Raw genomic sequence first — 13,227 nt, 5'->3', positions numbered from 1 at the left:
ATGTCTAGTCACCTACTCAGTATATAACTGTATGTTCACCCCTATGTAACTCCCACTGCTGTTGTGACGGCTGAGAAGTAGGGTCTAGTCAGCCGCCTAGGTCACTGTGCCCATGCAATGCTACTTGGACACTGGCACTGGCATTGTCAAGCATCCTCATATTTTTTAATTGCCACCTCTGGGCAATAGTGGAAGTTTCAAGGAAGTTCTGACTCATCTCTAATGGGAGACATTTCTCAGGTTTGTCTGTCATTGGTTTTTAAGACAGTTTTGTAGCCCCAGCTGTCCTGGAATTCTGTAGACTGGGCTGGCCTTGAGCTCACAGAGATCCTCCTGCCTCTCCCTCTCCCTCCCGGGTGCTGAGATTAAGGGTGTGAGCCATTCACCACCCAATCTTTTCTTTTTTCCTTCTTGAAGACCTTGATGTATAACCCCGACTGGCCTTTTAACTCCAGGTGATCCAGATGAGCCCTTGGGGTTCTGGGGTTATAGGCACAGACCACTGGCCACGCCTTGCGTTTGGACTCTGCTTAACCTGAAGCTTGAAAGTGCCTAAGAGCTAGCCGCAGTGGTACATGATTTTAATTCTAGTACTTAGGAAGTAGACGCAAGGGAAATCTCTGTGAGTTTGATACCAGCTTGGTCTACGGTCTACGTAGAGTTCCAGGACAGCCAGGGCTACATGATAGCCAGGCTTTGTGGAGTTGGCTTTTGCAGTGGAATTTTGATAGAAAGCCATTCTGTAGGCAGATTTGTGTTGCATTGGACATTTAGGGCTGCTGGGATTGTCCAGGGCCTCATGTGTGTTTGGTATACTGTCTACCAGCCTGCTACAGAGGTAGTTATCCTAGGCCGATGGCCAAGGAGGAGCCCCACCCAGGCATGCAAGGCAACAGAACCAAGACCTCGGGAAAGATGGGCACCTCACAGAAGGGGTCTGTGTAGGCTTTGTTGTGCGTTAGGCCTGAAATGCCACTGGTGCTGAGGCTCTCGTGCCTATTTTCATGTGTGAGAACTGAATTGCATAGGAGACTCTGTTATCTGTGGCAGGTTTGGGACATGACAAAAAAAATGCCAGAAGAGTCCCTCTAAGCTAGCTCGAATGTTACCTGGGTTAAAGCAGGCCAGCAGCCTGGCCTTTGGGATAGAAAGAATGCCCATTTCCAAGCCCCAGTGTGCTCATGTGTTTCAGTGTCAGCACTTGCTTGGTATGCGGTCTGAGTTCCCTGTTGCTTTCCAGTGGAGATGGTTAGTGTTGCTGTGTGTTGGTGGTGCCTGGCCCTGTTTATCTCCCAGTGCTCACTGACTTGACCCAGTGCTAACTGGCTGCAAGCTGTTAACTTTCTTTGTTGGGTTAGCTAAATAGTCGATGGTGATTTCATCTTGGTTGCTGTAAGGTTTAGAAACATTAACCTTGGAAGGCGGGATGCTTGAGATTCTGTTGATGGTAAGAGTTGTGTCCTAGTTCATCCAAATGTGTCTTCCTGGAAATGCCAGCGCGTGTGCAGTTGGTATGAGTCTCCACTGAAGGGTTAGCAGGTAATAGGAGGGAGAAAGGGAAAGGCGCAGGTAAGCTCCTCCCCTGCAGACCCTAGACAACTCGGGACAGAAGCGGGTACAGAAAAAAGCTTGGCAAGGGCATCGGCCTGGGCATGGCACGAAGATTATGCCAGACTTGAGCAGCCGCTCTAGAACCCAGGTATTGTTCAGTAATGTGTTGGTAAACGTTTACCTTTTCAGTGAATTCCATCCCAGCTCTAAAGTGGGCTGCATTCTATTAAAGTTTCCACTGGTTTGAAGAAAAGTCCTGGCCTTCCAGGAAAGAAACATCCTGTAATGAGCCTGGTGACGACAGCAACATGAGTAACACAGGACATGTTCCTTTAGATTTTAGTTTTTGAGCTTTATGTGGACAGGATGTGTTTAAAAGGCTCACAGTGTTTTAGTTTTTTTCTTTTTTGAGGGGGGAGTTTGAGTATAAACCTGATTTGGACTTATTGGAGGGCAGGGACAAAGGCGAGCTGCAGACAGCAGAGCTGCTCTTCCCACCCAGTTCCCTAAGCCGCCTTCCTGCTGTGAGACTTGATAGGACCAGAGTAAGAGAAACATGGGGGCAGGCAAAGCCCTCTTTAATTATGGTGGGCTGGGAGCATGGAAGTCTCCAACATGAGCCGTTCTCTGCTTAATGCCAAGACAAATGCCGTGTGCCACTTGTGAGGAGACATTGGGCCTGCCTGCCTGTCTGCTGAGGGCTGGCACTGGGAACAGTCCTCCAGAATTACCACTGGTAGCTGCATTTGTAGATGTGTCTATTAGGTGTCAAGATGTAAGTCTCAGGACGGGAAGATGGTGATGCTAGGGGGTGTGAGCACTGAGGGATGAGAACAGAATTCACAGTGGATTGTATTTTACCTTGGTTGTGTCTTACTCAGATAAACCTGGTCTTGAGCTGTGGCCCTTTTTCCTTGGAAGGCTGGGGCACTGACTTCACAACAAGCCTTACAGTGTCTCAAATGCATTTCTGATGTGTGAATACCCTTAAAGTTGTTACATTATGGGTGGTGGGGTGGGTGGGTGAGGAATTGGGAGGGCAGGTCTGGAATGGCTGTGGAGAGATCTCAGTAATACTTTATTAGTTCTAGAAATTTGAGGCCTTGGCCATTCTGGAGTAAGCCAGTATACAGCAGTTCACTTGCAGAAGATTTGCATCTTAGGAATGTTCTGGGTCAGTGGGTCAGTGCTCACTAGCATCTGAACATGAATTTTGGGGTAGTTTCAATATGTCCCCTAGAAAGTTGGCAAACTTGTTATTAGGCAGGTTGCTTTTAAACAAACTTGGTTTTCTCGAGTCTGTTACTGCTGATTTTTGTCCTGAATATAGAGGTAATATAATATGAACCTATCATTTTAATACTTGAAAAGCAAAGAACTTTGCAGGTGTGATGGTTGCACATCCTGTGATCCCAGCAGAGACCAGTAGGTGTCAATTTTGAGGCCAGCCTGGATTACATAATAACAAAAATCCCAGACAAACAGAACAAGAAACCTAGGTCAGTTAGGTGGTGCTCCAGATAAAGACACATGCCTCCAAGCTTCACAGCCAGAAGCCAGGTCCCACATGGAAGAAGGAGAGAAGGCATGCATATGCAAGACACAGAGAAGTAAAACAGACCGCCCATCGTCCTGTGTCAGGTGCTTCTTACTGCCCTCCATGTTTTCTTTCGTACTTTCTCCCAAACATAATGGAGGTCATACTGTGTATGTCTTGTTTTTCTTGACATCATCATCTGACTAGTATCGACTGGAGGATATCACAGCTCTGGTCAGTGGGTCGAGATTGAGTGGTGGTGTTCCAAAGAACAGGCTTCTCATTTGGGTGAGGCTGCATCACTTGAGGAGAAGTCTTGGCTCTGCACAGTGAGCCAAACAGCAGTGGCCTTTGTCTCTTTAAAACTGAGTTTTTGGAGAAAGATGGTCAACACCAACTGCACCTGGATGGGGAGCACCGTGCCTCTGGAGGTGTTAGCAAGTCCTGAGATGGGGCGACTTTTGTTGGTTGTGGTGGTGGAAGGTGGGAGCTTGGAACCGTAGTGGGACAGGGGCATACAGTTTATGGAGGCTGCACCTGAGTCAGATGTAAGAGTGTGTGGTATGGTTGGTGACAGCTGTCCTGAGCGGCTTGGCTCCAGCCTTGGGGAGTTGCAGGAAGCTGGGTTATTTTGGTAATAGGTTTTTGAGCCTCAAATACCAGGGCCGTCTAGGGCAGGAAGATGGTGGGAATACAGTGGCGGGTTCCTGTTGGAGGCTCTGAGAACAGCAACTAGGAGCTGGGGTGTGGTCAAGACAGCCCAACCAGGACCTGGTTCGAGCTCAGTGCTCTTAGAGGCCAAGAGTAAAGGAAGGGCACACACAGCAGTGCCCAAGGATGGATAGGTGATTCCAGCCCATGATTCCAGCCCAAGGTCCAGTTGGGAGGGTGAGCTGGAGCACATGCCTGACTGCGGACTGGACACTGTTCCACTCCGCCACTCCCTCCCTGGGCCATTCGGCCTCACCCTATTCTGGAAATATGCTATTGGCACCTCTTTCCTGACTAACAAAGGTGCATGAGGGAACAGTAGGTTGTGTGTAGTACCTGTGGAGATTGAGGGTGTGGCCCGTTCAGTAGGACCCACACCTACAGAGTTCTCCCTCGGGAAGTTTAGTTTTAAAAACGTTTTGCTGTGTGAGAGGTAGCATGTGCACATGTGGAGGTCAGAGCATCTCATGGGAGTTAATTCTCCCCACCATGTAGGGATTGAACTCGGGTTGTTAGGTTTGATGGCAAATGCCTTCAAGCTGAGCCCATGGGAAGCCTTTTAGTCCTTGGCATTGATCATTGATAAGTGCTGGGACCTGCACCCCTGCCTGACACCAGCATGACATCTAATACCTTGGTCTCTTCTTATCTTTCCTGACCTGCTCTCGATCTTCGTACTCAATGTGGTGTGTGTGTGTGCGCGTGTGCGTGTGCACGTATGCATGTGCGTGTAGGAGCTTGACCAAATGACAGTGCCCATCCCCTTTCCAAGTGTGGCAGCTCACAGCCTGAACAGAAGACACTAGACATCCACCCAGCCGGAAGCACGGGCCTTCTGGTGGTGCTTGTCTGTCTGGTTCTAATTACAGCTTCTACTGAAGGTTCAAGGGGCGGGTACATGGTGAACAATCCGTAGCTCTGTCGGGAGGCAGTGGGCTGGGGGCGGGACAGGAGCAGGGCTGTCAGGAAGAGGAGAAATGAGGACAGGTCCTTGAGAACCTTTGCTAGGGAAAGACTGGATATCCCTGTCTCCATACCCTGTGTCCTCTGCTCATCAGAGCAGGAATGTGTGCCTTCTGCCTTCTCCCCTGTCCTCATACAACTATGCCACTCAGTAGTGGTGCCCTGGCCTGTGCCCCGACTAAGCTTGGTTACCCGGGGCTTATGGTCCTTTTGCCTAGCAGCTTGGCCTGACAGCCTGTTAGTCATGCTTCTTAGGCTACCTTCTGCTCACCCTGCTCAGCTTCTGCACCAGGAGGACCAACATGTAGGCAGGGAGGAGAGGGACTGGTGTTAGCAGGGCCTGACTTATGCTGCGCTTCCCTGTCCAGATCCAAGCTCAGGTGCCCGGCATGAGTGAAGTGTGTCGTCTGAGCACCCCAGACCATGTGTGGCCTGCTCAACTCCATGGCTGCTCCCTTCTGGGTGCTCAGAAGCTTTTGTCCCAGCTTCTCTGCCCAGCACCATCCTTTAGGCTTCACCTAATAGACTATTGTCTCTTCTTGAGATGGTTGAGATATCTCAGGCTGGGTTATGTCCTGTCTGCTCTCAAAGTATTCTGGCTGAGTTTTGGTACTTTCTGTGGATAGGGAGTAGTTCCTGGGAACTTGGGGAACTATGTTTTGAATGTCTGTAGGAACCATGTGGTGACTGGACTAAGTTCTGCGATGAAGAACTGCCTGTGTGCCAGGGAATGTGCCAGTGTCTAGGACTTCATATTCTAGACTTGCTGGTGTGTTACATGGAAGATCTCACGATATTCTCCCAATAAACTTTGGGGAAACAGACATATCCCATTGTAGACAGGAAGAAAGGGGTGTGGAGAGAACACTTTCCAAGGTCTGTACCTTCTGTCTGAGCCAGTTGCTGATGACTGGACAGAGCAGGGCACCTGACTCCTTTCACTTCTCAAAACAACCCGATGGGGACTGAGTCACTACATGGAGCCTAAGTATTCAGAGCAAGCCAACAGTTTCCCTAAGGGCATCAGGCGGGAGCCGTGGGAGCTGGGATTCAAACCTGTGACTCTTCTTAAACAGGCCCTGAAGACCCAGTTCCTGGGTCTTGAAGTCTGAGTACCAAAGAATCCTCAAAGCAGAAACCACCTGCTGTGGTCCCAGTCCAAGCTCCTGGGACAAGGTTCTGACCTGGAGGTTCTTGTTGATGCTTACTGAACAGACCACGACAGGAAACCCAGCTGGCGGAGCGTGAACCACCTATGTAGTAATCACTTTCTCACGGTCTCTCAGTCCATCCGCTCCTGGCTGGGGCAGGTTCTGACTGAGAAAAGCAAGTTTGCAGTCACGGCCAAAGGAAGCATAGCCTAGCATAAGCTGGCCCCAGAAAGTGGCTTTCGGGTTTCAACAAACTGTTGTCGGCCTATAATTCATATTTGATCAAAACCATATATTACCACTGCCCTAATACCTCCTTAACTGGCTGCTAAGAGCATCAATACCAAATTCATATTTGGTGTTAAGTTTGTCCTTCTGAGGAGCAGACCAACTTCAGAATAACATCCATGATCCTCAAAAAAAATAAATAAAATAAAATAATTTTAAAAAACCGTTTCTGCTTAGAGGGCAAAGGGAAGCCTCAGGAAGTGTGACAGGCAGGCAGGCTGCAGTCCACAGCTTAGCTAGCAAGGAGTCTATCCCCCCTCCCCCAGCCCTGGATTTCAGAACCACGAGGAATGGAGTAAGAGTCTAGGCTGGGTGTGGGTGATCCCATAACCTGTCCGCCAAGGTCAAGCTTGCTGTCTCTGGCTGTACTGGGGCTTCAGAGCTCTCCTGAGTGCCAGCACAGGATGGCTCTGAACTTGTGTTCCTATTTTGATGGCTCACAGCTATTGTCCTTCACACATCTCAAACTCTGTCACTCCAGGTCTGTCCCTCCCTCCCTCCCTCCCTTTCTTCCTTCCTTCATTTCTTCCGCCTTTTTTCTTTCAACAAGGTCTCACTATGAAGCCTTGGCTGTCCTAGAATTTACTGTATAGACCTGGATGGCCTTAAACTCTCAGAGATCCGCCTGCCTCTCGGCACTAGGACTAGAGTTGTGTAACACTGTGCCTGGACCGCTAACTGGCTTCGTTTAATTTGTTATAACTGGGGGTGTGTGAGCACGCTGTACTGCACTTAGAAGCCAGAGGACAACTTCAGGAGTCAGTTCTCTCCTCACACCATGAGTCCTGGGGACCAAACTTGGGTCATCTGGCCACGGCAAGTGTCTTTACACACTGAGCCATCAAGGCATCTCCCTCGTTGACGTCTTTTTAACATTTATTTTTAATTATGTGTGTGTGGGTGCAGATGCCCTTGAAGATCAGGCACTTGGGATCTCCCCAAAGCAGAAGTTGACAGGTGGGTGTCTGTAGCCCAGTGTGGGTGCTGGGAACCAAGTGCAGATGGAGGAGCAGCTCTCCAGTCTGCCCCTTGCCAGCTTTCAGAGCGGCACACCTTGAACCACTGGGGAGTATCCAGCTCTATTGAACAGCAAGCAGATTGCCGATTCGCCAGGAACAGCAGGAGGCGAGATCCAAGAGCAATGCTCAGAGCCAGAAGGCAGGAGCCACAAGTCGGACGGGCATTCTGGGATAGAGCGGACCTGGTTCCTAGGCCCAAGTCTGGCACACAGTGCGCCACACGTGGCACTGGCCTTTCCATCCAACACAACTGGAGGAGCAGATTGCGTACTACCCAGGCATCCTGCGTGCGTGAACATTGGTCTTCAGGTTCCCTTGATAGCATTGTACACACTGTAGGCAGGCCAGGCCTCGATTATCTAGCTAACATGATTGGCCTCTTTATGGGGGGCCTTTAAGGGTCTTCTGGGTCCTGACCTACATGAGTAGTTAGGCAAACCTGTATTCACACAGGACCAAGTTAGAGCTGGAGTGAGCAGCTTCAGGCAGGTCATTTCTCTCTGAGCCTTGGTTTTCCCATCAATGAGGCCCTTAGGTGAGGGTTCTTGGAAGAATCTTGGTAATTCTTTCTCCTAGGAGACCATTCTTAGGAAGACTAGAGTCCCCCCACCCCACGGCAATGACCCCTGTCCCACCTCTATGGTTTAACAGCTGACTCCCCCCTGGAATGACCCATTCCTGTCTTTGCTGGTTAGAGAAGGACCCTAGTCCCTCCTGGCTCCTTGGGGAGTCCTGATGAATACAGATAGGGCCTCATTTGCATATTAGCACTGGTGCCAATCTGAACCCAGCTGTGTGCAGCGTAAGGTGAAATGCAGATTCCCTCAGCCTGGCCACGGCTTCTCCACTCGGCTAATGGAAAAGCCTTCTGAGTGGGCCCACATTGCATATGCATAAGCTGGCCCTTGGCTCCAGTGGGTAGGGGATGTGCACACGCTTTCCCATCATGCCTCTTACTGCTTCCTTGAGTTTCCGATGAGATTAGCGGGCCACCTGGGCTACACAGCTATTTACAGTGAGTCGGTCAGGCCCTGGATTGGCCTCTGGCAGGGAGTGGTGTCTCTGAATATGGAACCCAAACCCAACTCTCCTGGTCACCATCTCAGCATGGCAGCAGGAACCCTCAGATGATGACGGTCTTCCCTTGCTGGGAAGTGACGGTCAGCTCCTCTCCCAGGCCGCCATCCAATTGCTTTCCAGCTCCTCACTGGCCCCTGACCTGAGCCATTGGATTTGCTTTCCCTTCTGCCCTCTTTCTCCTGGACAGGTGATGGAGAGGAATCCCCTCTGGTGTGTGTGTGTGTGTGTGTGTGTGTGTGTGTGTGTGTGTGTATAAAATCAGCACTTGGGCCTCACATCTGTCCATGTGGACCCAAGCCTCTCTGTGATTGTGGCCCCAATACATGACCCATTGGGAATGCCTAGCACCAATGTGAACTCTTTGGCATTATAAGTATCAGTTTGTAAGCCTTGCTGAACCCCATCCAGGTATGCAGAAGCTGAGATTAGGAGGAAAAGGCAGTGTAGGGGGTCACTGGGGCCCTTGAGGGGAGACCAGGGAAAGAGCTGATGTGAACTTGAGCGTCTGTAGCCTGTGTGAGCATTCCTTTCAGTGCTAGGGTGGAGATGTGGGGTTGGGTGCTGTGGTGGGCTAGCCTGTGGCCTCCTCCATGTTCTCTGTCTCTCCTGGGTCTCCCCCATCCTTTCACTCCTCGGTGGGAAGGCTAGAAGAACAGAGAGCTAAACTGAGTTTCTGCAGCGTCCCCTTTATATATTTAGTGATAGTTCATTTAGGGATTGGGGGCTGCTGCTTGTCTATGCACCATTAAGCATGGCACATCTGCCACCGAGCTGGCAATCAGCAGAATATTGAGAAAAGTTATAAAGAAATCTTTGACTCACTTCATTTTCCTGTATGTTCTGGCTCTCAGACTTGCAGTGTACAGAGAGAGGGGAAACGGAGCCAGGGCTGCCGAAGCCACACCTTAGGAGCTGTGGAGGTTCAGAGAGGTGACTGTCATTCACCTGTGACCTGCTGCCTTGTGGGGTGTGGGGTGTGTGCGTATGCATTTGTGTATGCTAGGGCAGGGAACCATGGCCCTGGACAACCTTGGCCACACTGTTTCCCTTCTGTGGTCCTCAGTCCCCTGGGCAATAAAAACAGTGTCTGATTTGGTGGTCTCCATTTGCTGAGGGAGAAAAGACCATGAAGGAGAGACAGCCGATGGATGGTTGTCCCAGACAGCTGCCATGGTAACCGACAGTCTGATTTCTGCTCTTCGAATTAAGTCAACCCCAGCTTGGTGGCTGCATGGGGACAGCAACAGGTAAGGGTCGGGGCTTTTGAAGACTCTGGATACAGCCAGGGTCCTGGTGACTACCTCTCTGGCTCCTACAGCAAGCCTGGATCTGAGTCTTCTTCCCACATCCCTGGGGCTAGTGGCAAGAAGATTCCATCTGTCTCCAGGAAGCCAATAGATGGCCTGAGACTTCTCCATCATCTCCTGGGCTACTACTGTCCTGCAGCGTGACATGTGACTGGTTAAACTGCAGGTGTCACTGTTAGCCCTGGAATGGGGACTTAGTGGGCTAAGCTAATGAGCAGCATACAAAGGAATCTGCTCTGCTCGCCAGGTGGCTGCAACTGGCACTTTGCCTCACCTCTCCCTCTGTCCCCTCCTCAGCCCAGGAACAGGCAGATGTGGCCCATACCTAAATAAAGTGGAGATAATAGCCAGCCACCACAGCTTGTCCTAGGGAAAGATCTGTGCTCACCAGGGCATGCCTGGAGTATCCCCTCTTGCCTCTCCTTGTCAGCTTGGGGAAGGAGGGTACTGACCCAGTGTGGAAGGAGGCCCCACAGCCATGCCCCCATGGTAGGAGAGGGGTCTACCTGCCTCAGAACTTAGGGAAAGGAGAAGCCAGGATACCCAGGGGCCTGTCAACCGGAGGCTCCAGAGCTGAGGGTGAAGTAGGTGCCTTTTATGAAAATCTGTTTTTTAAATTAACTGGCTAAAGTCATTTACTTTGATATAGGGACTCCCTGGGTAGCCCAGGCTGGCTTCCAGCTCAGGAGCTTCCTGTCTCAGTCTCTCCAGTGTTGAGGGTTACAGGGTGGGGTATATTTGTTTTTAGTTCCCAAACTACAGCTCTGGAGCTCCTTGGCCTGCACCCGCAGACAGAGATAACCCAAGGGCTTTGGGTAGTGTCCTCTGTATTTAATTTTTGAGATAGAGTCTCACTTTCCTAGGCTAGCCTCAAAACTTGTAGCTGAGAATGATAACAAATATCCGATCCTCCTGCCTCTACTTCCTGGGTGCTGGGATTACAGACACAGGCAGCCTGTTTTATACACCTGGCTTAAACAGTGCTAGAGACAAGCCAGCGCTCATGCGTTCATGTTAGGCAAGTACTCTAGAAACTGAGCCCAGGTCCCTCCTCTTAATTCTATATTTCATTCTGGACCAAGGCCTCTTAGATGTGAGAAGAAAATGCTGAGGGTAGAGTTTGGTGGGTTCTCCATCTAGAATCCTGTTCCATGTCCCAAAGCTGCAGATGGAGGGAGAGGCTTCCTGGATCATGGGTTTCCTTATTTTCTAATTTAAACAGAGTTAGAAAGATGGATGTGTGTGTATATGTGTGTATACACAGTGTGTGTATGCCTATTGTGTATGTGTGTATACATATGTGTGTCTATGTGTGTATGTATTCATGTATGTGAGAACACACGAGCATATTCCTGCGTGTGCATGTATGTGCATACATGACATATGTATACATACCCATGTGTGTGAGAACACATTCATATCCATGTGTATGTCTGTACATGTGTGAGCATGTCAGTGTATAGCCATGTGTGAGTACCGGACTGGTGCATATCCATGTGTATATGTGTGAGCATATCTATATGTGTGAGCGTATGGACACAGCCATGTGGTATGTGTGCCCACATCCCCACGTGCATGGGAATGGTTTCGAGCAGAGGCAGGAAACATTTTCAAACCTTAAGAAAGAAAGAAAACAAATTCTGAGTAAGAGGTTTATGAGCTGTGTCTACAGGACGATGCAGAACCCTGTCTGTTTTCAAGCAGGGGCTTCGTGTTCTTATTAGGAGCTGGTGGTGGGGGCCTCAGGACAGGCTGCTCTGTCGTCACAAGGACAGGACCATGGCTGCCCACCTGGATGTGGTCTTCCCAGCACCCATGTCAGATTCATCCCGGGGCTGAGAGGATCGGCTGGGCATGGTTTGTTCCCTTCAGTTGCTAAAGCGTTAAAGGCCGGAGAGATAAAAAGATGCAGCAGGCGCAGCAGGCACGCGCTTCTCCACAAAGATCTTTTCAGTGTCAACTTAAATGTACACAAGCACTGGATGATGATCCCTTTTATTGGACTAACGTTTATCCAGTAATATCCACACACTTTTAAAACCATCGAGGCCTCCTCTTCAGGTGTTCATTTGAATAGAAATAGCTGAATGAGTGTTTTTATAATTGATCCCCTGAGAACTGAATGTCTGTACTGCATAACCAACATTTTCCCATTGCTGAGGGTTTTTTTTCCCCCCCAAATTGCCACTCTGCAGAATTAGGATTTTGTACCGTTTTGATAAGAGAATTAACCTCCCACGTGCCAAACGCCCCAAGCTTAAGGGGCTCCCTAAGAGCTGGCCTGCGAGGGTTCAGTGTGACACCCAGCCACTTCAGGGGGCTTGCTTTGCTGTGTCTTGGGCACAGTGACAAAACCCCAGAGATCTTAAAGGGAAGTGGACTTGACCAGGGAGCACAGTCAAAGGAGGGAGCAGAGCTTCTGCCGGCCCTGTGCCCAGTGCCTGGATCCTCTGACTTCTCCTGCATGGGCCAGAGACCCTCCAGCGGGCAGGCACTGATGGCTGGGCCACCTCCCTGGTGCTGGGCATGTGACTGCCAGCTTCCCTATCCCCCTTTTATGCTTCCTGATGTCTGCTAAGGATTTCTTTGAGGCCATTATTCTAGTTGGGGGTGTGTGATTTTTTTTTTTTTTTTTTTGTCTGTAGAAAATTCAAAGAATGTAGTAAGTATGTAGTTGAAAATATATATTAAGCTTATATTGTTCATTCTTATGCTATTTACATTAATATAGTGTGTGAGCATGCATGTGCACGCGTGTACACACACACACACACACACACACACACACACACACACACACACACACACACACGGAATTGGGACCCCATTCCTCTAGTTTGTAAGCCATTAGGTCTCAGCACACAGATAAGGTCTCTCTCTCTCTCACCCTTGGGCACTATTCATCCCTATCGATTCAGCACCAGCGCTGTGAACTTTCCCCTCCTCTATTGAAGCTAGGTGGGGCTGCTCGTGTCTGACTGTGTAAAAAGGGACACCGCTGTCTGGCCACGTGGATGTTAGGCTCATTTAAAACCAGACCCGAGAGTTAGTTAGGGAAAAGGTTTCCTTCTGTGTCCCGGGGTCATGAACTTAGACTTGTGCACGGGGGTGGGGTGGGGTGGGGGTGTCTGAAAACCACGTGCAGCACGGGTCTTTGCTACTCTGGCCCTCCTCTGAGACATCCGGTGGGCGGCTTCCAGCTGAGAGAAGGGAGACCTCAGAGGTCCATATTGCTGCCCAGGGCGGCTGCCTGGCTTAGCACCTCTGCTGACATCTGGCCTCTTTATGCTCCCTGGCACAAACTCCCTCAGCACATGAATCTGTAGGCTTCTCCTTGTGGTGGCAGAGTGGCTGCCCCAGTCCACACCGTCCAGACACCAGGAGCTGCTAAGGTAGGTAAGGGGTGGGTTTGTTTCCTCTTCCTCCTCCCCTCTTCTTCCTCCTCCAATCCCCCCCCCCCCCCAATCTCCATTCCGCTTATCAGCAAAGCAGCCTTTCCCACAGGCCAGGCTTCTCCTTTGGCTCCCAGCCCTTTCGTTGGCTAGAGCCTGGCTAAATGTCCGCTCTAACTCAGTCACTTACAAGGGGAACAGCTCCCTTTCCCTCCCAAGTCTGAGACC

Source organism: Arvicanthis niloticus, chromosome 23, assembly GCF_011762505.2.
Source record: "Arvicanthis niloticus isolate mArvNil1 chromosome 23, mArvNil1.pat.X, whole genome shotgun sequence".
Classification (NCBI taxonomy): Eukaryota; Metazoa; Chordata; class Mammalia; order Rodentia; family Muridae; genus Arvicanthis; species Arvicanthis niloticus.
This window is presented reverse-complemented; position numbering follows the sequence as displayed.